Genomic DNA, 27,780 nt, shown 5'->3' with positions numbered 1-27,780 from the left:
TATCTGTTCCTGGGGATTTTCTTGGCAGAGAGGAAAAGATAAAGCATGATATTGTTGACTTAGCTCAATTTATAAGCCATACAACCTGCAAATAAGAATTTGCAACTTAAACAGTTGTTCCCTTTTTCATTTGTGTAGCTGATTATTCCTGCCTAAGTGCAGTTTGTTTCATCTGTCCTCAGTGAACAGCATCCCATTTATCTCAGGCCACACCTTCAATTTTTCAAAATCACTTTAAATTCGAATCCTATTTTTCAACACACAGTCCCTTGCAGATCCTCAGCAAACATATTAAGCATGCTTGCAATCCTTTCATTTTTGGAGATCCCCTGAGATTACAGCACTTTTATGACCTTACTAAATTGTAGGAATAAGACATATGCTTTTCCACAGCACTTCAAAACAGCTACAATCAGATGGACTTGGAGGATATTTGTCCTTAAGAATTCAGTGCAGATCTTCATGAAGATGGGTTATGCCTACACTTCCTTGAAGAAAGTTGTGAGGTCAGTTGTTAGCGTTTTGTTTCCAGCTTCCCTTACTGAGCTCCTTCTACAGGCCCAAGCATGCCCAGCATCCTCACACACTCTTACCATATCTCTATGAAGACATGTTCAGGGAGCTCACCATGGTTTCCTCAATGATCACTGTGGGTCTTATCCAACTAAGAATAGTCTATGATTCCATTCAATACCTTTGCAGCTGCAGCTGCTTCATAAAGGCCTTCTGTGACTGTGAAGGTGTGGCAGTTCTGAAGCATTATCTCTGGGGAGCTAAATCCTTCAGGGAGCATGAAAGTTCACGGATATTTGCCCTGAACCATTCAAAGGGCTGCAGTTTTCTGCTGTTGATGGAGATGGCCAAAGATCCCAGACATAAGCCAGGTTCCATGTGAGGAGCAACCAGTGCCTGGGGTTCTGGGAAGCACTCCTGCAATGACTTACTAAAATGTAATCTGTCTGAAATACAGAAGCAAGATACAGACCCAGCCTGCCACCAGCCCTGACAGAAAGCAGTAACTGGAACAAGCCCTGCCAGCAGTGACTTCCCCCTGCACCCCATAGCACAGTGACAGCCCATCAGACAATTTCAATAACCTAATGTCTTGCAGTTATTCTGCATAGAAACATAAGATTTTTAGGTACTCAGAGGCAGAATAACATAATTGCCTAGTGCTGCAGACCCCCTGAGTATTGCCAAATCCCATTCTTTTTCCTTTTGGACCTGTAAATGCTCAGACTTTTCAACAGACAAATCCCAAATCATTTTTCTTCAGCTGATGTGATTCCTAAACTTATGGAAATGTGATCTCAAACAGAATTTAACTCATGAATAGCAGTCTATTGCATTTAACTGTTTGTACCTATTGTCTTCAGTTGGTGTTTGTTTGGAGAAAAGGAACAGCTTTATATCCAAATAGCATATTTACAGGTCTTCCCAACACCTTGGGCTGTGTCATCTACTTCAGTTTAAACAGTGGCTTGTGAGAAGGCAGAATCATACAGGAGAATCAACCCCAAAAATATCAAATTCAGCCTTTATCCAAGAGATTTCTATAAAGTTCAGCACCACAATGGGTATCATACGGATTCTAAAACATCCTGATAACACTGTTTTAGAAAAAATCAACTCAAAACAAAGTGAATGAAGTATAGATTTATTTGACATTCAAAAAAATACCCTTGAATAACAGCTGGTGTTTGCTAAATGTGATGCAAATAGACTTGTTCAAAACTGCTGAGGAGGAGAAGATAATTAGACATTTAAAAGTCCATCCCCTTCTTTCATTTTCACTTAATCAAATGAGCAATGTTAAGGGTCAGAATAACTCTCTCACACTTACACCAAGGGGAAGAACAGGAGATTCTTGTTGGGTTCCTGATACAGTAAATTAGCAGATGACTTTTTGATAGGAGATGGATTTCCTTTGCTGGAAATAGAAGGAAGACATATTAGTATTAATAGATCTGTTCATGAAAAGCCCCATCACAATTAGTGATCATCATCTATCATCATCACAATTTCACCAAGAGGTCCTAATCACTCGTTCCCTCAATTACTCACAGGAAAAAGAGCAGTATGTTAAAGTGCTGAATGCAGGTCACCCACTTTATGGCTGGTACGAGATATAAGATGTCTGTGGCAGATTTGAACAATTAATTTTACATTTCCTTAGACTTACTGTAAGAAAAAATATATGCCCATTTTGTCATTTAAATTGCAGCAGGCACAGTCATTGAAAGAAACTGGAAAGGGACTCTTGTGGGTGCTGAAACTCCAAAGGAAAAAAAGTATCTGTCATTTGTGTTTGTCTTTTCCTTCTCTTGATCCTCATCTCCCAAATTCCAAAATGTTTCATAACACTGGGTAAATTTTTCACCACATGTTCATTAAATTTCATTTTATTTTCATTAAATTTCATTGTGTTCATGGGCAGCTCAGAGACAGTAAAACGAAGTTGTTAGATTTGGATGGAGAAAATCAGAAAAGCAAAAGCCCAGTTTGAATGGGATGAAGTTCAACAAGGCCAAGTACCGGGTGCTGCACTTTGGCCACAATAACTCTATGCAGTGCTATAGGCCTGGGGCTGAGTGGCTGGATGACTGTGGAGAAGAAAGGGACCTGGAGGTGTTGGCTGATGCTTGGCTGAACATGAGCCGACAGAGTGCCCAGGTGGCCAAGAAGGCCAATGCCATCCTGGCCTGCATTAGAAATAGTATGGCCAGCAGGAGCAGGGAGGTAATCATCCCCCTGTACTCAGCACTGGTGAGGCTGCACCTCGAGTACTGTGTCCAGTTTTGGGCCCCTCGCTGTAAGAAAGACATTGAGGCCCTGGAGCGTGTCCAGAGGAGGGCAACAAAGCTGGTGAGGGGTCTGGAGCACAGGCCTTATGAGGAGTGGCTGAAGGAGCTGGGATTGTTCAGTGTGGAGAAGAGGAGGCTCAGGGGAGACCTTGTTGCACTCTACAACTTCCTGAAGGGAAGTGGTGATGAGGTGGGGTTTGGCCTCTTCTCCCAGGCAACAAATAGGACCCGAGGAAATGGCTTCAAGTTGTACCAGAAGAGGTTCAGATTAGGCATAAGGAAAAACTTTTTCTCTCAGACAGTGGTCAGGCACTGGAATGGCCTGCCCAGGGAGGTGGTGGAGTCGCTGTCCTTGGCAGTGTTCAAGAGGCATCTGGATGAGGAGCTACGAGATATGGTTTAGTAGCTTAGTGGGTAGTAATGGTGACAGGGGGACAGTTGGACTAGATGATCTTTTAGGTTCTTTCCAACCTTGTGATTCTATGATTCTATGATTGTCTGTACCACACAGTCAGATGGGCAGCAGTCAGCCATGGGAGGAAAGGGAACAACTCCACAGACAGTCCTCATCCCCTGGACGCTACCTGTGAAATACTCCGTTCAGTCACTGGGGAATACTGAATGCAGGAGGGCCGTGTGAGAAGAGTGCAATTTTTCTAAATATGCTTGCATATGTGCCTATCTTCAGCAACATCAGAACCACTGGTAAGAAAGTCAAAGAGTACATTCGAAAGTCTGGAGTGCCTGACTGCCCAGTGGATTAAATAGTGAGCTCTGAAAGGAGCTTATCACGTATTGCAAGTGTCATACCTCAAAGCAAATGAGAAAAAACAGTACTGTAAATGAACAGATTGAGGTGTGACCAAGCTTTCCCTGCTCTTCTCCTACTGCCTGGTTGCAGAAGGCTTAGTTACACTAGGTATATTGACCCCCAACTCTTTTACACTGATTTGACAGCAGATAGTTATATCATGTGCTTTATATTTTCTGGCTCAGATGTTCTTTATCACTGCAGCAGTGTTTTGAGCTTGTAGGTCTTTTATTCCCAATATTTTTTATGTGCTTCTTGTCACCTTCTACCATCTATTACCAGTATTGTCAACAGTGTCTACTTCCATCCTGCCCAGAGAAGCTGTGGGTGCCCCGTCCCTGGAGACACTCAAGGCCAGGTTGGATGGGGCCCATAGCAGCCTGAGCTGGTGGGTGGCAGCCCTGCCCACAGCACAGAATTTGGAACTAGACAATCTTTAAGGTTTTGTTAGTTAGTATAAACTAAGAAAACAAATCTGCATGCCTTATTGCAAAAAGCAGTAAACAGCTACATAATTCAGAGATCATTGTATGACCTTCTTGGCAATCTGATGTGCAATTACTTAAATAGTGTCTGATTAGCAAAACAAAAGATTAAATACCCTTCAAAGTTGAAACTAGAACATAGTTTGTATGCATGGTGTCACCACCTCTTTTTAGTCCACAGAAGAAAATTATGTAAACATTATTTGGATGCAGTAACACTTAGTGCCCTCATGTTTGTTCTAACAAATTCATTATTTCCTTTGCAGTCAGTTTTAGCAGTGATCTTTTATTAGAACACATAGTCTGTGTTTTCATTTAATTTTCTGCAGGCCTTTTTTGTTTGGATCATTTATCTTTCCTTATCCCTTGAAACCATCTACAGTAATTCAGTTCACTAACAGCTAGACTTTCTGACAGAGCAAGAACTAATCAGCTCCAGGCACAGCTGATTCCAAAGCCTGCCAAAGAGTATCTCATGATTCTGACTATTTTTATGTTTTTAGGTTATTGGGTACTTTTTGTTAGCATTTCTTTGTCCTTCATCCTGTCAAAGAGTTACTCCTTCTTCTTTCCTCTCTCCTGAAATACAGTTTGAGCAGTGTTGCAAAGACAAATTGCAGAAAGCCAATGAAATAAAGCTTTCAATTGGTTTGTTGTACCTAGTACTAGTTAATCTCTCTTAAAACATTTCCTTCCAAAATACAATAGTGTTATAAAATATTTTAACACAGAACTATTTGTTGTTTAAAACATTTTGAAAGTAAAACAAACTAATGTAGGTACAAATATCTGCTTTCCTTAAGTTCTGTTTAAAATGCAGCTGATTCTTAGAAGCTATGTTGTGGTTTATGGTCAAGTTAGGGTACTTGATGTAAGTAATTTGAGTCATTTGTCTTTTCCTGTCAAAACCAGCGTTCATGAAAATTTCACAAGTGACAGGTATACATAGAAAAATGAATGGGATACAGCTAGGGCAGACACTGTCCAAGGTTCCTAGGCTATCTAATAGAGCATTATGTACAGGTCAGCTCTGCAGTATCGTTTTAGATAGGGAAGCCTTTCTCATAGACTGTGACACAGTTCTTAAGAGTTCTTTTCTTATCTGAATCTGAGATGGTTCTCCACTGATAACACCTGGCTGGTATTTCTGTTGTGCAGGAAAACTCATATGTTGGCATTTGTTTTTGCTCTTGAACTGAAATGAAGACAAAAATCTCCAAAATCTCTTACACAATGAAGCAAACAAAAAAGTATATGTACAGCTTCAGATGGCAACATTCAATGAAAACAAATGCTTCTCTTGAATTTTGACCTGTCCAATATATTTGGAATTTGTATTATTCAGTTTAGTTTGGCCTGATAATTGCCACCAATTACCAAATGTAAAGTGAAACACAGCCACAAGAATTTCTGTTTAATTTTTGGTCTGGCATTTGTTAACGTCACTGTTTTCGTGTATTTCTCCATTATTCTTTATTTATTTCTCTGAAGAAAAACTATTTACCCTCATCTTCAGTGCCCCTTGTGAACTATCACAACCCCCTTCCCATTCTGTGCTGAGAAGTTAACTCCAATCAGCAAATAGCCCACACTGACAGCTTTCTCCTCCTCTTTCAATGTTTTCTTCCTTCTCTTTTTATTCTCCTTGTACTTGATAGGAATTCCTTGGACACGTTTGCACAAGTAACAAATGATTCCCATTTAGATTCCTTCTTTATGCTGACCTTTGCTTAGAAAACATCTAGAAAAAGAGTGAATTGGCTTTTGCTGTGTTGAGATCACTGGCTATCAATCTGACTAATATTGTTTTGTTATTTATATTTACCTCCTTATCTGGCTGTATTCATACACAGTTTAAACTTCAATATTTGTAGGCCAAGTGGGATAGGTCCTGTCTCTTTTTATGACAAACTGAAATCCATATCTGTGTAGGGATTCTCAAACATTATTTGTGTAATAAAGATGGAATGAAAGAAAAGACTTACTTTAACCCAGATGCATAGCATTTCTTGTGTAGAATATTTTAAAGCATCAGATACATTACTAATTAAACAAGCATGTCTATAAATTTTAAGTGGGCTTCTTTAGAATGTGCCCTAGTGCATCAGAAACAATATTATATAGAGTGGTTACAATTAACTGTTAATAATTGTTTTTTAAATTATTTATTTTTGAGTGTCTGACATTATTAACTCAACGTGGCATTGAGATTAAAATTTTGTAATGACAAGATTTGAAAGGGCTACCTGCTGAACTATGAGACTTTGTAGCTAGGGAAATAAATTACATTCTAGTCCACATCCCTCTGCAAAATAGATGTCATTTAGGAGAAGCTCTTAAAAAGAGATTTCTTAATTGGAAAAACATCCTTTTCAGTCACAAGTGGCTGAACTGAAGTGTGTCCTCAGAATATCAATATGAGCTGAAGCTATTAAAATGTCATGGTTAACCTTTCTAAAAAGCCTAATTTAATTAGAAAATAATAATTAGGGTATTCTTACCAGTAAGAAATGCCTGCCTCAAATGAACTTCCTGTACACTCTCAATTTCAATGGATAATACTGCTGGAAAAGATTCAGCATATGAACAATGAGATTGAGTTTGCGAATGCTGTGATTAACTTACAGGTTTTGCTATTGGAGGTAATTACTGGAGCATGCTGGAGGGCAGGGACAATTTACTTCCTGATCAAACCTTGTAAAATGTTTTTGCACGTCAGCAGCTCTTAAGCATAATATAAAAAAAAAAAACAAAAACAATAATCAGAGCAATCAATGTTCTTATACCCAGTGCATTTTCTATGTCTTTCCTGAAATCAATGAGAGCAGAGATCTTGTGAACTGAAGGAAAAGGCAGCCTGGCACCCTGCAGGGTACCTCTTCATTTAAGCCTGCATGACTTAGAGCTTCACTCTGGCTATCATTTTGTAGTTACATTTTCATCCAGATAAAACTATTACATCCCATGTCAGGTCTGGAGATATGATTTCCTTTTAGTGCAGTGGCTGCTGGAATAAGAACAGTCATATTCAATGAAAATAGATTATTTGAAGAAAATTGTGGTTCTGGGATATCTCAACTGAGCAGTATTTGAAGACCAGTTGATGTAACATCATGGAATGGTCACCCACTATCTTCCATAATTAGAAACAAATGTCCAATGAGTCTCTAACTGGAGAATCACTGTCTAGGAAAAATAGCACTGCTCTGTTGGAACATTATTTGGGAAAAATAACACTGTTGTGTTGCAACAGTGTGCTTAGGATGAACAATTTAAAAATACTCTTTTAAGATACAGAAGGACAGTTCTGTTTCCCCTTGCTAGCCAGCAACAGTGAGATCACACAAGCCAGTCTGCCAGCATATAGCAGTGGTTAATTTGCTTGAGAAGTGACCTTTGTCCACATTCTGTTTGTTTTTAATTAGTCTGATTCTTGGTTGTGGAGCTGTCCTGACTGGATGTCACCTGTCTGGTCATGGTTGGCAGTCAAAATGTCTTTCAAGAACAAAGATTCTGGACCTGTGCTCCCTGACAGAGGACCTGACCTTTGTTACATATTTTGTATTCAGCCCTGGGGGGAGAAGAGACATGGGATGCAGGTTTCTAAAAAGCATTGCCAAAACCAAGTAAAGCAGAGTACTCAGAACTCATCTAGGAACATGGCACAGGCATGCTGGCCCATGCCAGTAACAGTGAACACAATAATGAGTCCTTTGATATGGTCCCATTTTTGTTTAAACTACAACACACTGATCTTTGATTTTTTTGCCATCAGTGCTTCCTGCATGCTCATAATAACATGAGAGAGACCTAGGCCCAATAGAAGATGGGTCACATTCAAACATAACCTAAATTTCTCACATTAGGTGTATAATGAGATTTTACCAGATGAAGAATTGTTAGAAGAACCAACAAATTTATATGCCAGAGACCTGGGGCCTATTGCAAAACCCAGTGAAAACAGTCACACCAGATCTACACTGTGTCATACATCATCTCACAAAACAAGGAGGGAACAAGGGCAGGATCTGAATTGTCCTCATCCAAGTACAGCAGAGGAATTTTTCTCTGCCTGAGTGTCACTGACCTTCCTCCACACAACACATTTGTTGTAGGAATTTCTTCACTGAATTTCTGTGCTGTGAAATCATAGAATCATAGAATCGCTGAGGTTGGAAAAGACCTACAGAATCACCCATCACCAATAGTTCTCACTAAACCATGTCTCTCAACACAACATCCAAACGTTCTTTGAACACCTCCAGGGTCGATGACTGCACAACCTCCCTGGGCAGCCCATTCCAGTGCCTGACCACCCCTTCAGAGAAGTAGTATTTCCTAACGTCCAGCCTGAACTTCCCCTGGCACAGCTTGAAGCCATTCCCTTTGGTCCTATCACTAGTCACACAAGAGAAGAGGCTGACCCCCAGCTCACTACAGCCTCCCTTCAGGTAGTTACAGAGAGCAACAAGGTCTCCCCTGAGCCTCCTCTTCTCCACACTGAACAATCCCAGCTCCTTCAGCCACTCCTCATAAAGCCTGTGCTCCAGACCCCTCACCAGCTTTGTTGCCCTCCTCTGGACACGCTCCAGGGCCTCGATGTCTTTCTTACAGTGAGGGGCCCAAAACTGGACACAATACTTGAGGTGTGGCTTCACCAGTGCTGAGTACAAGAGGACAATTACTTTCCTGTCCCTGTTCTTGGCCACCTGGGCACAGTGCTGGCTCATGTTCAGTCTAGCGTCAGTCAATACCCCCAGGTCAAATCTTGTGGCTGTTGGCTGCACTCGTCAATCATCTCTTTCTGGGTTACTCTGAACTGCCATATTTGTCATGTTCCATACAAAGTACAGAATGATGGTATCAGAGGTGTTAAAAAATAAAATGCAATCAGATCTCTATACCTTATGTGTTTTGCATTCAGCTTCAGAAAGCAGGGAGACCAATGGAAGAGATACCTTACAGCTTTGAGAGTGCCGTCAGCCTTTCCTAGAGCTGAGATTTCAAGAGATAGACGGCTCAAATCAGGCTATGGAGACATTTCAGAACTCTTAGCTCTTTTAAAGCATCATTGTGTGCTTGCCTCCGTAACAATGGCTAAAGAATTCTGTTAATTTTGCAGCTCTTTTTATACTGCTCTGTGCATACTACATGAAAGGAGTCAGAGCAGAGATAGGCTTCAAACTCTGGGCTGAACTTACACAGCAAAGCAATGCACTCAGTCCTGTCCCTGTGTCTGGGATTTCCTTCTTTTCCTGTGCTGGCTAGGATGTCTCTACAGGGTGCTCAGGCTATCTCCCTGATCCACACCTCCCTTTGAGCAGGACATAAAGCTTTTGCTACAGGACATCTGTGCTAGTGGAGATCCAAGGAGAAATGTAGCTCCCAAAGGCATGAGGAACAGCACTGTTAGAGGGGTGATGAGAGCATGTGGGGTGCAACAAGATTCAGGGCACTGTAACCACAGGAGGTGATCATCCAGGAGGCGGCCGCTGACAGCACTGACCATTGCCATGGCTCTGAGAAGATTTTCAGAATTGCTTCCATCTTCCCACCACTTGGCTGCCACTGCTGGTTATCCACAAGCACATCCTGTTCTGCCCATCCCTGCTGAGCTGTTTGGTCAGGATGCTGAAGAGCTGCTTCAAACGAGGCATTCTTATTAATCATACAACCGTATAACAAAGTGATACAAAGTGCGCGCCTGTTCGGGAGAGCTGAAGTGTTGCTCTGAGAGCAGATAAATGAATTGATGTTTCTTCGCCATGCAAACCTGGAATGAGAGGAGGAATGATTTCACAGTTTTAAAAGGTTGTTTAAGCAGTGGTGTTTTGAACAAGTCTGCACCACAATAAGTACCACAGAGTGCAATCTTATCTAAATCAGTTTTATAGCAGATAATTCAGGTTCTTGAAGCAAAGAGCTCAGTGAAGGACATAAAGCCCACCTATGAAATCGGAGAAGTGTTTGAATGATCAGTAATATCATCAGCGCTTCCTGAGCTCATTAGTTTAAAGCTGTCTCAGGTATGTCTGTGCTGTAATGCAGCCACAGAAATAACTACAGATCTTGCATCAGCTGTATGCGACCTGTCCAGTCTTGTGCAGAGTGGATATGCAGTGGCTAAATCCTACAACCCTATCTTGCTAAATTACAGGATTTTAGTTCCTCTAAACAGTTGTGCAGTCTTATGCATGCTCACGCTTCTGCTAAAGACTGAGAGCTCTACACAAGCACTTGGCGATTGGTATTAAGTGCTAAGTTTTAACTTACTGTGACAAAACAGAGCTTCCAACAGCCCGGAGATGTCTGCACTGCCAACAGGATGCCTGTTTACTGAGATTTCCCCCTTGTCCTGGCACCTGACAAGATCAATCCCTAGACTTTTTCTAGATCAACAGAAAATGCAGTCCCAAAGACTTTCTATCACTCAGTACTAAATGAAGGAACGCAGCAACATGTCTTAGGAGTATGAAGCTCTCTTACCAAATGCAGCTATGATAGCCCACTCTTCTTCCTTCCCTTGCTCTGCAGAAATTCAGCTTCTTTCACCTGTGTGCTTTTCTGGGTAGAGCTGCAAAATATAGCTGTAGCTAGCAGAGTCCTTTTCTCCTCCTACAGGTTATTCTGAGATGCAGTCCTACCGTATTTTGTGTTTCAGTGTACACAGACTCTCTGGGGATTGTAACATTTTCAAGGCTGTCATAATGTTTTATACATCAAATATGATAAAATGTATTCACTGTACATTTGCTTATTAATCTTGTAATCTCTTAGTCACCCCTACTTCTTGCTGCAGACCATCCATGACATTAAAAATAGAGAAGACAGATTTAGTAGAAGATGTACTAAGTCCTCCCCAGCCATCTCATGTCAGCCATTATCAAATTAAAATCCTAGGGTTAAAAAGATAGTATGTCAGTACCGTCTTTGTTGGTTGTGTATGGTGCCATCATCTTTGTGTGGAGATAATGTCCCTTCTGCTTCTGACCTGAAGATAGTCCACATTACATAGACCCCTTTTTTGGGGGGGGGGGTGGGAGAGGGTGGCTGGGGGGAAGGGGAGGTTATATTCAAAACTCATGGGATCATGAGGATTTGAATACAAATTCACAAATCACTGTTCGCAGAAATGCTATCATACAAACCCACCACAGCTCATGAGCACTTTGTGCACTTGTTTGCCTGGTATGCTGTTTCAAACATAAAAATGGGCTTTTGACCAGGAAGGCTGGAGCCATAGGCTACTTTTCAATTTGCAGAACAGGGTCACATAGCCAACTATCAGGTGAATGGTCTTTTTAAAGGGCATTTGTATACATCAGACATAGTAATGCCATTGCAAGCACCTTATTATCCTTGTCCAGTCAGGGAAAACACAGCTGTAGCAAGACTTGGCAAGAAATCAGCTGCTGGGAAAGTAAGTGTAAAACTGCAGTCAGTGGGTTTGAAAAAGCAACACAGACCTGAAGCTGCTGCACTGAAGTGGCAATTGCTGCTTCAATTTCACACTGGAAATTACCAGTATTGGAGAAGCACAGAGGAGCCCAAGTCAAGGACTAGACCCTATCATCAGGAGGGCTGCACAGATAGTGATTGAGAACAGAAGCAGTCACTACCTTATTACCACTTTTGTAAAAAGTAAAGATCACAAGGGGATGAAAACATGGGGGTGTTCATTCACACATGTACACAAGGATAGCATTTATAATGAAAAGCTATTTTTTAAGCAGACCTGGGAGTAACATGTCTACTCTTTCGTTAAAAACAAACAAGTAATAACTACCTTCTTACAGAATGTGTCCTTGAAAATACATGAATACCTAATTGCTTGGTACAGTGGATCTGGGGCTTTTTCCTTCTGTCTCCTTGGGATGAGATTTCCTGTTTTGATCAATTTTCAGAATTAACTAACATAACAGGCTATCCAGAAAGCTGCAGGATTGCAAGATTTTATTTTTGCAGCTCATAACTAGCACGTAATAATAAATACAGAATCTGCACCAGCTCACACTGAAGCTCTTCCAAACAGAAATGCTAACATATGGCAGCTCTCAGTATCTTATAACTTGCATTGTGATTCTAAGTGCGAAATCCCCTATGGCTTCCTGAAAGAATATATATAATGAATTCAACACATTATTTATGTAAAAATCCATCCTGTTGAATATTCTGCTCTTAGAAGACATAGCTTTCAAAATTAGATTTGCCAATAAAACTCCCTTCCTTCATTGATAATCAGCAGCATATCCCAGTCATTCCCCTCAATTTATTCATGGCAGTGGAGGAGAAGGAGAGGTCTACTAAGGAGTAATCTCTGCTCCACAGGATCACTCAGGGAAATCTATTCAAGGGAAAGAATATAAAAAGGATTATGCCTTGTGCACATAAATTAGAGATAAAACAAATACTACTTACACTTGAGAATTTGCTAAACAGAATCACCATTTTTTAAGAGTTAAAGTAAAGCTGCTAGCAAAGAACAGAAGGGCTTGGGGCATCTTTGAGTGCCACTAAATAACTGGCAGTTCTAAAGCACAGTGTTGTGGTTTAATCCAGCAGGTGGCTCAGCACCACAAAGTCGTTCATTCACTCCCACCCTTTCCCAGTGGGATGGGGTAGAGAATCAGGAAAAAAAAAGTAAAACTCGTGGGTTGAGATAAAACTATTTATTGAGATAGATAAAAGGAAGAAAGAAAAAAAGAAAAGGATAATAGATATGACAAATATGTCTATATGTATATAACAGATGATACACAGGCAGTTGCTCACCACCCAATGACTGATGCCCAGCTAGCGCCTGAGCAGCAGGAGACACACTGATGCATAGATTTAGTTTTAATCTTGCTCACCATCACTCTCGCAGGTTCCTCACCCAGTGGCCTCTCTTCCTTCTCCCAAATGGTAGATTTTAGCCTAATTTCATAGAGCAAATATTACAGAGTCTACTGACGTTTTTATCTTTTGAGATGAAAGTTAGTGGATGTGCCTCTAGAAGTGTTCTGGATTCGTTTAGCAGAAGTAGACAAGAATTTTTCAATACAGTTGTACATACCACTACAGGGCTCTTCTGCCTTCCCACCTATCTGTTCCTCTGCAGTCAAAGCTGTGACTGCATCTGCTTCAGGTACTAAAATCTGTGGTTGCACAGAGCTCAGCTTTGGACTGCTAGTAAAATCTGTGCAAGTTTTTCTGTCAAGGCTGGCTCAATCTGCATTTATAGTAGGTAGTTCACTTACAGAGGTCCCTTTTAGTAATTCAGTATTGAACTTCAATGGCAGAACTAATTTCATTCTTATTCTAAGGAATACTTTAAACAGGCACTGAAATTCTACTGCCTTCAGAAGGACCAGAGCACCACACGTGCCCCTGATTTGTGGCCAGACCTCTAATTTCTGCTCATGCCACATTTATAGACTGTGGCTCAGGGCTACTGGCAGTGCGAAACCTCCAAAGAACAGTGTGCTCCACTGCACAGCAGTGGGAGCAAGCTCCGGTGGTTACACTGGTTCACCTGGGAAATCTCACTGGTGGGTGGACACCCTGAGATCAGAGCTGCAGAACTGTGACCCCCCGGAAGGGCTGCTGCTTCTGCAGGGTGGCAGGTGTGGTATCACACTTTGAGCAGTTCCAGCACTCACACTTTCAACTGTAGTTGCTTGTGTGATTTATTTAATCAAAATTCCAGTGCAGTTAGAATATGGCTTTATTAAAACTTTATAAAAACTTGAGCTATTTTCCTAGGTATCAATTAAGAATTAGTAACTGATGCCTACCCGCTACATACTTTATGATATTTTTCTAGTATTTGTCACTGTACTCATATTTTAGAGATTCCTTATTATAAATTGCTTTGCTTTGCTGCCAAGTATCCCATGAAAGGAACATAAATCAGACACAGCAGACCGAAGGTATATTTTCAAATTTTCATGCAGTAAGCCATTTTAATATCATTTATTTATTTAGATAGCACTGCAAAGTTTGTCAGCCTTACAGCTGAAGTTTCTCAAAAGAAAGTGATGCCCTAGGACTGTTTGTACTGCAGAGATTAATTCTGGTCTTTACAGAATGCAGAGCAGTTAGACAGCAATTTCTTCATCTGATTAATCTCAATAAATTAATGAACTTGGTTTTTAATCATACTTCTTTGACTGGATGAATGTTAGGCAAAAAAAACTATGACCCCAAAGGATTAATAGGAAGACATTTTTTTTTGTCTTCAGCAGAAGGCAAAATGTTCCTTAGAGATATGTGTTAGGCTGCGTATCACTCAGGTAACCAACACCCGGTGCACACAGGGGACTTACTCATTCCCCATCTCAGCTATTATTTCTGAGCAAGCTGTTGATTTAATACTACACGAAGAAGGCAAGACTAATATTCGTTTAGTAACAGTGATGCAAATTAGCTGCATCTTTCTGAAAGCCTATTGATTGCAGACCATCTCTTGTTCTATTCAAGCAATTGATATCCTGGTTACATTACCAAGCTGGGTTTTCAGCCCATTTGCTTATGGCTACTGGATCCTCTGGAAGCAGCAAGAAAAGCTTATCCGTTCAAATCATCTGGCACGGTGCTGACATCACAGGGTTTCTCATAGCATGAATTTTGTACAATAATACTGTACATTGAACACAATTGTCAATAGGAACCATTTATGTAGGCTTCTTTACTTGTTCATAGCACGTTTTCTTTACATCTGTATTTGCTAAGATCTGAGTTCTTGTTGCCATGCAAATATGTAACGTGCTACAAAAAGCACTGGGTTCTCAGCAATAACCCACATGCAATAAGATAAGGAAAACAGAGGTTTCATGGCTGCTAGGTCACAACATTCCATCTACCTATGTGAGACTGCCACAAGCACAGGGACACAGAGAAAACCAGATTAATACCACCCAGGCTGCCACCCCTCTGCTTGAAGGCAGGAGGGGCAGGGCAAGCATCTGGGTTGGGAAAACCTCCAGAATGCACAGGTCCACATGAATTCCTGGGTTATTACAGCAACTAATCACAAAGCATGCAATTACACAAGTGAAATGATGGTGTTTTTGTAACAGATGTCCTTCCATTTACTTTTTCTCATCTACCAAACGTAAAAGACAGAGATTTTTTTCCTGCCTTCAGTCAATCTCTGGAGTGAGTCAGACCTTCAGCCCTTTCTCAGGCACTCAGACATCGCACTGCCAGCCCCACTGCACTGCACTGCTCAGGAGGGGCTGAGGGCAAAAGGTGTGCAGGAGAAGAAAGAAATGCAGCGTCTGAGGCATGAGGAAGTAGAGGGACCTGAGATAGGGCATGCATGGATTTCCTTTTTCAGGATCAATTAGGATCTTGCCCATCTCTCACCCAGCCCTGGAGTTTGTACACTGCAGGAGTGCAGGAGTCTGACAGGACAGGTTTTCAGGTGAATGTGTCACTTGGTGGGAAGGGAGAGCTACAGCCACAGCAGAGATGTCTTTGTTGTGGAACAGGAAAGTAATCTGTGAGCGACAAAAGGTATCTATGCTGATAGAGAATGCAAACAGGGAAAAGGTCACACAAAGAAAGAGAAACAGATTTGTCTGAGGCAGCTCATTTGGTTACAGGGATGTGCTTCCTGCACCGACATCAATGCGAAGGCTCATCGGTGCTGTGTTCGTGCGATCACTTGTATTAATGACATGGCAGTGGGAGGTGGCATTTTGCTCTGAGGGCAACTTCAAAAGGAGGAAAATTTTCATCTTTTTTTTTTATTATTTCAGTTACAGAAGCTGCTTAGAGCACATGCACACACACACACACCAAAAAAAAAAAAAAAAAAAAAAAGGCTCAGATTTCCACTGGAGAAAGAACACTTTAACAACCCTGTGACACTTTGGACAAGCAAAGAATCCTGTTGGAAAACCGCATTCCTTTGGTGCTGCCACAAAGCGGCTGCCTGCTGGGGCCTGGAGCACAAGTGAATGCACAGACTGGCACAGGGAGAAGGCGTCTGCTGCCTGCCTGAGCAATGCATGAGCCCTGGGAGCTGATTTACTTCAGTGCACGAAGGCTTCTGTGGATGCCATCTAACACATTCACATGTTTTATGAAACAAAGAAACAAATCCCTTTTAAAGACCGCACAGTCAAGCTGTAGTACATGGACTAGCAGCTCCTTACAAAACATTGCATATTTTTTTTCTTTTTATAAAAAAAGAAAACTAAACAAGCCTACCACTTACACACACAAATTCCCAAGAACCGTGTGATGATGCCCCGCCTATTAGCAGGCATAGTCAATGGTCAGCTCTCCTCCTGGAATAAAGATATTCACTGGGGTTCAACTCAACACTGGATATTCAAAAGTAGCCCCCAGTTTTCACAGAATCATAGAATGGCCTGGGTTGAAAAGATCTGCAATGATCATCGAGTTTCAACCCCCCTGCGATGTGCAGGGTCGCCAACCACCAGACCAGGATGCCCAGAGCCACATCCAGCCTGGCCTTGAATGCCTGCAGGGATGGGGCATCCACAACCTCCTTGGGCAACCTGTTCCACTGTGTCACCACCCTCTGAGTGAAAAACTTCCTCCTAATATCCAATCTAAATTTCCCGTCTTAGTTTAAAACCATTCTCCCTTGTCCTGTCACTATCCACCCTTGTAAACAGCCATTCCCCCTCCTGTTTCTTCTCTTCTCCAAGCTAAACAAATCCAGTTCCCTCAACCTTTCCTCATAGGAGAGGTGCTCCCGCCCTCTGATCATCTTAGTGGCCCTCTTCTGGACTCATTCCAAGAGCTCTGTGTCTTTCTTGTACGGGGGGGCCCAGGCCTGGATGCAGTACTCCAGATGGGGCCTTGCAAGAGCTGAGTAGAGTGGGACAATCACCTCCCTCTCCCCGCTGGCCACCCCTTTTTTAATGCAGCCCAGAACACAGTTGGCCTTCCAGGCTACAAGCGCACACTGCTGGCTCATGTCCATCTTATTGTCTACGAGGTCCCCCAAATCCTTCTCCACAGGGCTGCTCTCAAGAAGATCTTCCCCCAGTCTGTATAAATACCTTCCATTTGGCCTTGTTCAACCTCATTAGGTTCACATGGTCCCACTTCTCCAGCCTGTCCAGGTCCCTCTTGATGGCTTACCTTCCCGCCAATGTATTGACTTTACCACTCAGCTTGGTGTAATTTGCAAACATGCTGAGGGTGCACTTGATGCCATCATCTGTGTCACTGATAAAGATGTTGAAGACACCGGTCCCAAGACTGACCACGGGGGGACACCACTTGTGACCAGCCTCCACTCTGACACAGAACCATTGATCAAAACCCTTTGGCTGTGATCAGCCAACCAGTTCTTAATCCATCGAACAGTCCACCTTTGAAATCCATACTTCTCCAATTTAGAGAGAAGGATGTGGTGAGGGACCATGTCGAGGGCCTTGCAGAAGTCCAGGTAGATAACATCCATTGCCCTTCCCCTGTCCACCGATGCCATCACTCCATTATAGAAGGCCACCAGATTGGTCAGGCACGAACTGCCCTTGGTGAAGCCATGCTGGCTGTCTCAAATCACCTTTTTGTCTCATATGTGCCGTAACATGATAACCAGGAGGATCTGCTCCATGATCTTCCCAGGCACAGAGGTGAGGCTCACCAGCCTGTAGTTCCCTGGGTCATCCTTTCTCCCTTTCTTAAAAATGGGATAATAATAACATAAACACAAAATTTCTGGACAAAGGTTCTTTGAAAATTAGTCACCCATTAAAAAAAAAAAAATCCTGTTGAAAACAAGTAGAATCACACTTACTCAATAAAGAAGTTACAGAGACCTATACAAAATAATGATCTTGTTGGCTCATTACTTCTGGCTGTGAAACAGCATGGTACAAACACTGTGGAGGAGGAGTAATGCAGATGGATTCCTTACATTTCTTTTTCATACACGTCATTACACTCTGGTCACCTTCACAGTGTCTAAGAAGCCTCAGAGCTATTGCATTAGGCAGGGTCACATCTCCTGTGCTTGTTCCTTTGCTCTCCCTACAGAGTCACTTATTCTTTGCAGGAAAACACAGAGGAATCTCCTCAAAAAGGAGTAGAAATAAGTAACCAAATAGCAAAAATGTTAAATCCTTCATAATACTTGCTTATAGTACATACTTCTTGTGTCTTGTTATTCTGCTAAGATAGAACTAAAATGATCCTATTTAACATCATTAGTAAAAAAAATCCCTTTGGTTTCTTCAACTCAGATTCTGGGGAAAACACAAAACTATGATTCCATTTACTTCAGAATATTATGGCTTGGGTGAAGAAAAAAATCTGCAATATAAATGTATTTCCCAGTGTCATTTCATTAGGTAAAGAAGTGCTTTGTATTGAAGATTTATCTTTCATCTCACAGTCACAGTTTCAGTAGCACTGATCTCTTTATTCTCTTTTCTCTGTCTCTCTTTTTTTTTTTAGTGAAATTCCATTTCTTAAAATAACAGCCTTCTTTGTGAGATGACTATGTTATCATTACCCCAGTAATCTCACTTTGAGATTTCAGACTATTCATTTTAACACCAATTCCAATCTGCCTTTTGATATTCCTTTCTCCTCTGTTCAAACAGGCTTCTGATTGCCCTGGCTCATCACTGAGGGGGCTGATATGGAAGACAAAACCAGCTGACATCCCACAATGTCATTCAGCAAATCCCATGCTCTTCTCTAGCAGCAGCCAGCGCTGAGGAGGTTAGAGTATGGTCACATTTCACTGTTAAATTCTCCCAGCCATTATACAGATACAATTTTTAATCTTTGCATCAAAACATAGCATTTTTGACATGAAATGGAAAGTTATAAATCTGTTCAAATCTCAGGCCACTCTGCACAAGTATTTTTTTGAAGTAGAGGGGATGCTGCTTTGCTTCCCTTTTTGTAGCTGTCGATGTGAGTCTTTATATTGCAATATGCTCTTCTCCATGCGTGATTTACTTTTTCTATTTTAACAGCTGATTATATAGCTATATAGCTGATTATATAGCTATGACTTTGGTTTCATAGTTTCATAGTGATTTGGCTTAATAGGTAATAGCAGGTGCTGTAGTTTCACAAACAACTTTTAATGAGCCTATAGGAGTCCTAGTCAAAGAAGTATTTTCTATTTTTTTCCATTCTGCTTAAAGAAAAATGTTGATAGCAACATGTGCTCAGCAGTTCCTTTGTAGTTTTCAAGGAAACTTTGTTTGCATTAAAAAAGGTGTTGTTTACTGGGAACATGATATGCTCACTGTTCACTCCTTAAACCAGACAGGAAAGAGGGAGAAAGTAATATACTGCATATTGAAGCACTATCAGCTTCCTTATGCTATGCTTTTGTCCCGGTTAGGATTCAGCCTCAGCAGGGGCTTATGTTCAAAGAGATGATGTATGTTACACAAAAAAAGCTTTCATGCTAGAATTGCTATCTAGAGGTGAACTTTGTTTTCTGTCTTGCTGTAACTCCCTTTGTCTTTAAAACTTGTTCAAAGACTTTCACCAGCATGAGCAAGGTCAGTCACAGAAAAAAAAATCACTGGATTTATCACCGTTGTCACATTTATTGATTTGTCTAACATGCCAAAATAACGAATTAGCATGGTGATAGCATATTTTAAGTTGCAGATTGCAGAGACTCTTGCCGTTCATCAGAGCTGTGCACCATCATCATTTCAGAGAGCAGAGCAGTGAGCATCTGCAAGAGCAAGTTCCCATGCATTGTGCTTTGAAGATGTCGTGAACGCAGTAGCCACTAGCAGATGGACATATATGTTTCCACAACTTATCGTACAAGCACTACACAAATATCATTCATTACACTTCAGCATGCTGTACCTGAGTCAGCTAGGAAAAAAAGGGAGAATCATTACACACCACAACAAGGGAACAACATGTTACAGAGCATGTATATAGCACGCTTGGTTGCAGGGTAGGCTGTTTCTGTGTTTGAAATTAATTTGTCTATTTTATTTTATGTAAGACACTTGAAATTCTCCTCCCCCACCCCCCCACTCTAATAGTGTGCTTTCATTGTTCTTGTAAGGCATTAGGACAGTACATCTAGATTACAATATAAGATTCAATTTTGCAAGCCTTCCCTGTCGTGAGAACCCATGTTAGGTGTAGAGGGACTGCCTCACCTCTGTGCCTGTGTGTCACACTGCCCTACACAGCTAGCTAGCACACCATGCAGGGCCAGATGGGCAAAGACAGGCAGCAGCCTAAGAGCTGTTGTGCTGTTTGCACCTCTGATGAGTCAGTTCTGCAGCACTCCAAACACAAACTCGTGTTTTGTGGCGTATTTCAACTCTAACTAGCAAAGGAGCATAAAGAAAAGGAAGCCACAACATCAAAACCAGCAAACCCAAAATAAATAAATAAGAGTAATAACAAAACACAACAGAGTACATGCAGAAAAGTACACAGAGGATGCATATTTCCTTTAAAGATTGAACCAAGGAAATGGCTTTTTACCCTTCCCCCCCCCCCCCCCCCCCCCCCCCCATCCCTGATTTTTTAATCTTTCAGCTATAGGCTTTAAACTTGAAACCTATTTTTGTGAATTCAGCAGACATAGTTGCTATGGAAAATACATAATTCTCCTCCAGGGTAGGTAGAAGATAAAAGTGAGAGTGTCACCACTCAAGTCATTTGACTGGAGGCTCAGTGGGGCAGGGCTTTTCCTCCCTGCCTACCTGAAGAGTACCAGTAATGCTTATGGGCACTTTGCAAATATTAACAAATCAGATGAGAATTTCTGAGCTGGCTGGAAAAGCAAGAACAATACAAATAAGCAGCAGGGGAGGTGAAAAAGCATGCAAATCAATCTATACTTTCCGGTCTGTAGGTCCCAAGCCTCATTACCTTTGAAACTTTTGGTAGTGCTTAAGCAGCACTCTAGTTTCTTTCTTTAAGATGGAAGCGGGGTCTGCCATCCACGATTTAATGAGCATCAAGGAGATCAAAAGAGCCAAGGCAGAGAGATTCCAATTGTCATCTTAAAATAAATTATTTCTGTATTTGTTTATTTATAATTCTTTATCTTCTTTATCTTATAATTATTTCTATTCCTGTTTTATACATATATTCGGGGGATGTTTAGAAGAGGATGGCATTATTGCTTTCTAGAGAGATGAGGAAAAACAGTAATGTGCCCTTTATGATCAAAGTAGATTTATGTTTATCATATATTGCTTTTCATCTTCAGCACTCTCTGAAAAGATGCATGTATTAAACCTTAAAACATTCTTATGAGGTACATAAGATAAGGTCAAACTCATTTTCTATGTGGAAAAAAACTGTGCCAGAGAGAATTTTACTCCTCCGTGCATGAGAAGAGTGACTGTTGGTGTGAGGGAAGGGAAGTCCAAGTGGGAAAAACAATCAGAGCAATGAGAGGCTTGTTTCTTGTCATTCCCTGTCACTGAAAATTTTAATTCTAAAATCTGGAGGGGTAGAGTAGCATTTTTTTTTTTTTCAGAGGTAGAGGGGTTAAACTGTAAAATATATGTAAAAACATGTCTATATACATAAACCCATTAGAAGGAGAGTACATGTACCAAAAGGAAAAACTTGAATGACATTCCTTTTATGCGACAAGAGCAAAACTTGAGCAGGCAGTCTCAGTTCATTCTTCCTGCACGTATTACGAAAACAGTCATAACTAAGAGTCACAAGCATTACTTTTTGTTCTGCAGAACTACTGCTCCCTCAGTAGAAGCAATAATTATTCAGCACAGTCCACCATACATTCCCAACCCTTTTTTAGTGTCCAGTAGCTAACTACAGAAATACAAATATCTCTGGGGGTTTCCCCAGGAGGTCCTTGTCTCTGCTAGCTTGAGGAAGTGATGCTTTACAGGGTTACACCTTGGGTCAGCAGTCAGAGCTCAGCATTAATAGCTCCAGCACAGACTTCTATAAAGACATATCCTGGGACTCAGTCCCTACCACGGTACAGAAGTGCTTGGTGGCACAACTCTTGGCCTGTCTGTCACTTCTCAAAATGGTCTGGCCATTGTATCCCTCACCTTCCTCTCTGTGAACACACACACCTCCCAAAAAGACGAGTAAACCTTGGACACAAACTTTGTGTGTAGATAGAGGTGGCCCATATGATATTTATTCTACAAACTAGAGGGGTTGCACAAAACTTAGGCTGAGGCTCATTTATCAGCTTCAGTCCTAATATTCAGAAAACAAATATGGTTAGGGCAGCTTTTGCTTCGTCTCCACAGAATGACAGAGTTATATTGAGTGCAGCCTCACCAAACAAACAGCACAAATATGCATGCAGTGCTAGCACTGTATTAGTCCTGAGGACAGAGCAGCTCTTCTCAAATGCAAACATGTATGATTTAACAGCTTCTACTGACCGAGGTTATTTCAACCATGCTGTACTATAAAATAGGATTTTTCTGTTAAAATTGAAGTGAAAGGTGAATATTTATGTGTACCACTTGGAAGCCAGAGATATTTCTTCAAACAAACTCCAGCCTTGCTGAAAAATAACGACCTCACACGGTGGGCAGCGCAAAAAGCCAGCGATTAGCAGGGTGGATATCCATGGGGTGTTGGTGATGTCAGCACGTTCGAGGAGGTCTTGGGACCAAAATGGATTTAGTGGCTTTTAGTGACACCTACTGGCGTATTCTCGCGTAGGAGAAGCACAAACGGTTTTAATTTCTGAAATTTCTTTAGTCAAAGGAATGGCTCTTCCGCGTTCTCTACTGAAGATTACCTCTCTGCTTCCCCATTACATTCTGAATGGTACAAGATGACAGGGGGGGCTACGAGGACAGGCAGTAAGCACCATACACTCTATAAATGAAAGAATGGCTTCATAAAGTACAGGAATGGGAGAAAAATCATTGTTCTCTATGCCTATCAAACCCAGATGTCCGGGAATAGATTTCAGTGCCCTCGGAAATCACAGTAGAGAGACACACGATGCACTGCTTTGGGGCAGGGATGAGAGCTGGGTGAGGCAGGACTTTTGGCATAAAACTGCTGACAATTGCTTCGTGTCTTAAGGAGTACACAGCAGGATACTTTATGGGGGTCTAGTGGCTCTCATAACGTTTGTAATGTTTTTCTGATCTTTTTTAGCTTACTTGACTTTTCTACACCCTTTTCCCAGCGTGACATAATCTTCTGCTGGTGTCCAGCTTACGTTTAATTCATTCTTAAAATGCACCTTACCTGCCTAAGCGATGGGTCTTTTCCAGCAGGTGTCACTGTGAAGTAATAAATAGAAAATCCACCCCCACTGGCAGTGTCAGGAGCTGGCAGGGGCAGCAAGATTTGAGAGCCTAGCTGGGCCAAGGGCCAACAGCAAGCTCTGTGCTAGCACCTAACCCTAAAAAAGAGGCTGCCATTAAACCTCAGAGGAGGAAGCCACAGGTTTTACCCAGTGTCCGATGAAGGGCTGTAGGACACACCCATCCTCCTGCAGCTGGACAGCATGCCCCTGCCTGAGATGCCCATGGGTTGAGCCATCAGCATCTCAGCAGCGGCAGAGCACTGACTTTTGAATGTCTGAACCCTTTTGCGTGACAAATTCTTGCAGCCACAGGGAGCTGAGCCTATATTTTCTACTTTGGTCTTCATGAAGGCCTTTATTTCCTTTATCTGTAGAACAGGGCTGGTTTTCAGGAGCTAGTTTTCCGAAGCCAGTTGAAGCCATGGATGCATGTGCCTGCCTAGGACTGGCTTTAGAGAGCCAGATTTGAAAATGACAGTGTCACTTTTTTATTTGGTTGCAGTCAAATTTAAAAACTTTGTTGTCTGCAGGACTCCAGCTCAGGTTTGTTAGCTATTTTAAAGCTCCATACTGATTTTGCATTTTTGCTGTTATTAACAATTTGATACCAACAAGTCTGGGAAATCAGCTAATTCACTTGCACTTTTATGAGCAGTTCAATTATGTAACTTATTTCATTACTGTTATACAAAATGTACCGTGAGTAGACTTAGACATAGAAATGGATGAGGAAGTTTTTTGACAGCATTTTTTTCTCAGAAAAATATTACATATTAATGGCATTTTGCAAAACTACACCAGTCTTGATGAACCTTCCTTTAGAAGAAACCGAAGGACAGGAGCTTAAAACTAACAACATCTGAAAGCTGATGAGAGGGCACCCCGCTGGTCTCTGCATGAAGCGCTCTATTCCAGACCACGCTTGTCTCTGGTTCTTGACTGCTGCCTTTTAGAGTGCCAGGACAATAAAGCTCCACTGTACTGCAGATTTTATTCTATTCTCTTTCAAGAAACGATTTTCAAATAGTTGTCACAGAAAGGGAATTTAATTGCTTTCTTTCCTAATTAAAAAAAAAAAAAAAACAAAACTAAAAAACTCAAAACCTATCATCAAGAAGCTTAACCTACTTAGCTTGTCTATGACTGATAGCATTATTGGAGTGTAGGGGTTACACAGACAAGACTTTTGCAGATAATTTCTTATCAGCACATGGTGTTAAAACTAACCTGATAATTCTCAAAGCTTCTGATTCCCACTGCAGTGGGAAAAGCTGATACTTATTAGCATTAGTTAAAATCACACACCTTCTTTGTTCAGTACTTTGAAAAGGTGTTTTCAAACAATAGGGTTCTGTTTTGTCAGTAATTTAGAAATGGCCTGGTAGATTTTGCCCTGTTGTCTTAATTTAATTTGGAAAAAGAAAAGGTTCTTGGTACAATTTGGAAGTTTGAAGTTGTTGTACCCTACAAAACACTTTTGCAAAGACAACACTGTCTCCATGGAGACCCTAAAAAGGTATTTCAAAACAAGCATCAGCTTTATGTTTTGCTATTTAAAGCATGCAGTATGACATGAGAGAACAAATTTCTAAGTGTGATTTTTGTCTTTTGATCTCTGAAGATAAACTTCCTTGAGGTGAGCAGATTAACAAGCACAGGACACAAATTAATTGCTTCTAGTCTGCACTATAATTTTCACTTTTTGAATTACTTTTAATGAAAAAACCCCTTTCCCTTATGTATGTTGTAATAAAGTAACATAAATAAATGTGACCTTTCTTGGATTTTTCCCTCCATTAGCTGCTTCTTTTCTTGTGCAAAACTTATCCAGTACCATGAGTGAGAATGTGATTATATAAAGATGTACGAAGCCTACACAACACTACTCAGAAACTTATCAAAGTTTCAGATCTGTGATGTGTATGTTATTTTCTTCTTACTCTTCATGACTCAGAAACTCAGTTAAGTAAAAATATTTTACTGGATTTGTGTCTCAGTGAAACATTAACATGTTTAAGAGATTTTCACCTAACTTACATTCATGTTTATGGAAAATTTATGGAGGGGGAGACAGAGGGATGAGGTTTTCTGCTACCTGCCCAAGTGGAGATCACTGCAGAAGGGACTCACAGAGACATGCTGATTCCAACTTCAGCTTGAGAGCAGAAGTCCCAGCTGTATAACTAGCATGTGTGGTTCTTGTAGCATGGATTGGACCCAGCTGATGATACTCCATTCCATTCACCATGCCTTACACAAGACCATGGACCCTGCTTGAATCATACTTGGTTTGAAAACCAGTAGTTGCCTACTCAGTGGAAAATTCTAGGTACTTTGGTAACCACTCAAGAAAGTTCAGAAGGAACTGAGGAAAACAGTAAACAGAATCATTGAGAGCCAGTATGAAATGTTAGATATGTCAGATGTTTCGTTTCACTAGCTGTCCATGTTACTGATTAAGAAGAAAAATTGCTAAAGACTAGTCCATCTCATAAAACTCTTGAGTTGTGAATGCTTTGTGTGATGCTTTTATGATGTCACTTGCAATGTAGTATAATAAAATTAAAGAAATCCAGACCCTCTTTATTGAGATATACAGTGAAATGTTTATGTCAAAATCCCTTTTATGTTACAAAATGTCTTTGTTGCGTCTTTTAAGGCTCTAAGTTATCATTAAACATGTTATGGAGGGCTACTGCCATAATCACTCAAAAGACATAAATATAGCTGTGTCTTCTAAGATCAAATTCCGTTGTAATGAATACTGGAAAGAAAGAAAAGTGAATTGTTATGTTTCTTTATAATTCTTCCTCTAAATCATTAAAGAATGAAAAACAAACCAGAAACTCAGGCTTTTTTCCAACTATCTCTCAGAGACACACAGTTCTGAATAGTTTTCTGTAAGGAGTAACGTGAATAAGAAACAATCAGTTTTCAGTTGGAGCCTTATAAGTTTACAGACAGGCTGAAAGTAAACAACTTCAATAGGAGTGGAGCTGATGACTCAGAAGTTTTCTTACTTCACTTCAGAACCCAAGGCAGAAGGGACAAATGAAAAAAAAAAAGTTGTTCCCTGTTACAGTGCTGTTTCCTCCTATAAGAGAGAGCTTCTTCACATTGTTTCACTTCTAGAAACCTAGATTAATGGCTGAGCATGGACTTAGTTCTCCAACCTCTCTTAAGACTGAAGCAATGCTCACAGAAAGTGGGGTCAAGCAAGCAAGGCCATAGCTTCCCTCTTTCAGAAGCAAAGAAACATTGCTTTTGAAAACTGTCTCAGCTTACCTCCATTCAGAGTCAATCTGTTTAACTCACACTGGAGGATAAGCTCCAGCACTGGGTGAGGCAGGGTACCACAAGGATGTTCAGATGATTAGACACTCGTTGTCAGAGACTGCTTTCCTCAGCTATCAGGCAACCTCCTCTGTTCCTCCAGCCCCTGTCTCTGTGAAAAACAGGGTGGTATACAGAGATATCAGATCTCATTCACATCCTCTTATAACCACATAGCGAGAGCAAATTTCTCAAACAACTGTATCTTCAGTATGATTGCCAGTTGCCCTGAACCACTGCAAGATGTGTTAACCCAGAGTGGAATCTCTTTTTAGTTTGTATATATATATCTATTCTTGCATTGTTTTACAGGAAAAAAATATATATATATATGTTATCCAGACATCCATGTATATCCAGTTTCCTCTGAGCATTCATAAGGAACTGGAAAACCCTCACAAGAGAACCACAAGCAGGTCAGCTCACCGCCTAGCTCTTGCCTTGTCAATAGTCCAGTTTTGTAACTAACAAACTGTGATGAAGCATTTTCAATGTACTGCAGTTCTTCATTGTCTTGCAGTGGCACTTTCCATTACCTCAGATGTCTGTCTTTAACATACTTATCATATCTAGCTGAGCACCAGAGCCTACATATTGACTACATACTGCTTTTTATCAAGTACCTGTTTTTGAAGAGAAAACAGAGCACTAAAAAAAGTATTATATAAATGGATTAGATCCAAACTTCCCCCATTTCAAGGCTCCTTATCTCCTCTACAGTTCAGGTTTACTCTTTGGCATTTCTTAATACTACTCCTGTTTTCCACAGCTTTCCCCTATGCTTATGGAAAAAGAAAAAAGAAAAAAAAAAAAAGAAGAAGAAGAAGAAAAAAAAAAGGAGCTTGCAATTATGATAATTATGCAGAGTTCCACCACTTCATGCATCCATTTTCACTTTGAAAACTTTCCTAGAATTGTAGAATATCATAAGTTGGAAGAGGCCCATGAGGATCATTGAGTCCAACCCTTGGTTCCAAGCAGTACCACCCAAAGTTCACACCCCATGTCTGAGAGCACGGTACAAACGCTCCTTTGAACTCCCGCACTCGGTGCCCTGGGCAGCCTATTCCAAAGCCCGACCACACTCTGGAGCAGACCCTG

General features: G+C 41.0%; 1 long non-coding RNA gene across 6 annotated transcripts in view; it reads right to left on the bottom strand.

The window, feature by feature from the left end:
• Positions 1-1,685: 1,685 nt before the first annotated feature.
• The window catches only part of LOC107051948, a 64,201-nt gene continuing 38,106 nt past the window's right edge, over positions 1,686-27,780 (bottom strand). The window contains exons 2-4 of one of the 6 annotated variants that reach the window (XR_005843140.2): positions 26,632-26,791; positions 9,607-9,873; positions 1,686-1,930 (exon numbers count right to left, since the gene is read on the bottom strand). This is a non-coding gene — a long non-coding RNA (uncharacterized LOC107051948). Of the gene's footprint in view, positions 1,931-6,601; positions 6,665-9,205; positions 9,874-17,520; positions 18,119-19,075; positions 19,929-20,965; positions 26,111-26,631; positions 26,792-27,780 lie in introns of those variants that run through there. The other 5 variants (XR_005843141.2, XR_005843139.1, XR_003072419.3 and 2 more) reach the window with 5 other exon arrangements.

This window comes from Gallus gallus, chromosome Z (genome assembly GCF_016699485.2).
Source record: "Gallus gallus isolate bGalGal1 chromosome Z, bGalGal1.mat.broiler.GRCg7b, whole genome shotgun sequence".
Taxonomy (NCBI): Eukaryota; Metazoa; Chordata; class Aves; order Galliformes; family Phasianidae; genus Gallus; species Gallus gallus.
The sequence above is the reverse complement of the archived record's forward strand: the minus strand, read 5'-3'. Positions and strand labels throughout refer to the sequence as shown.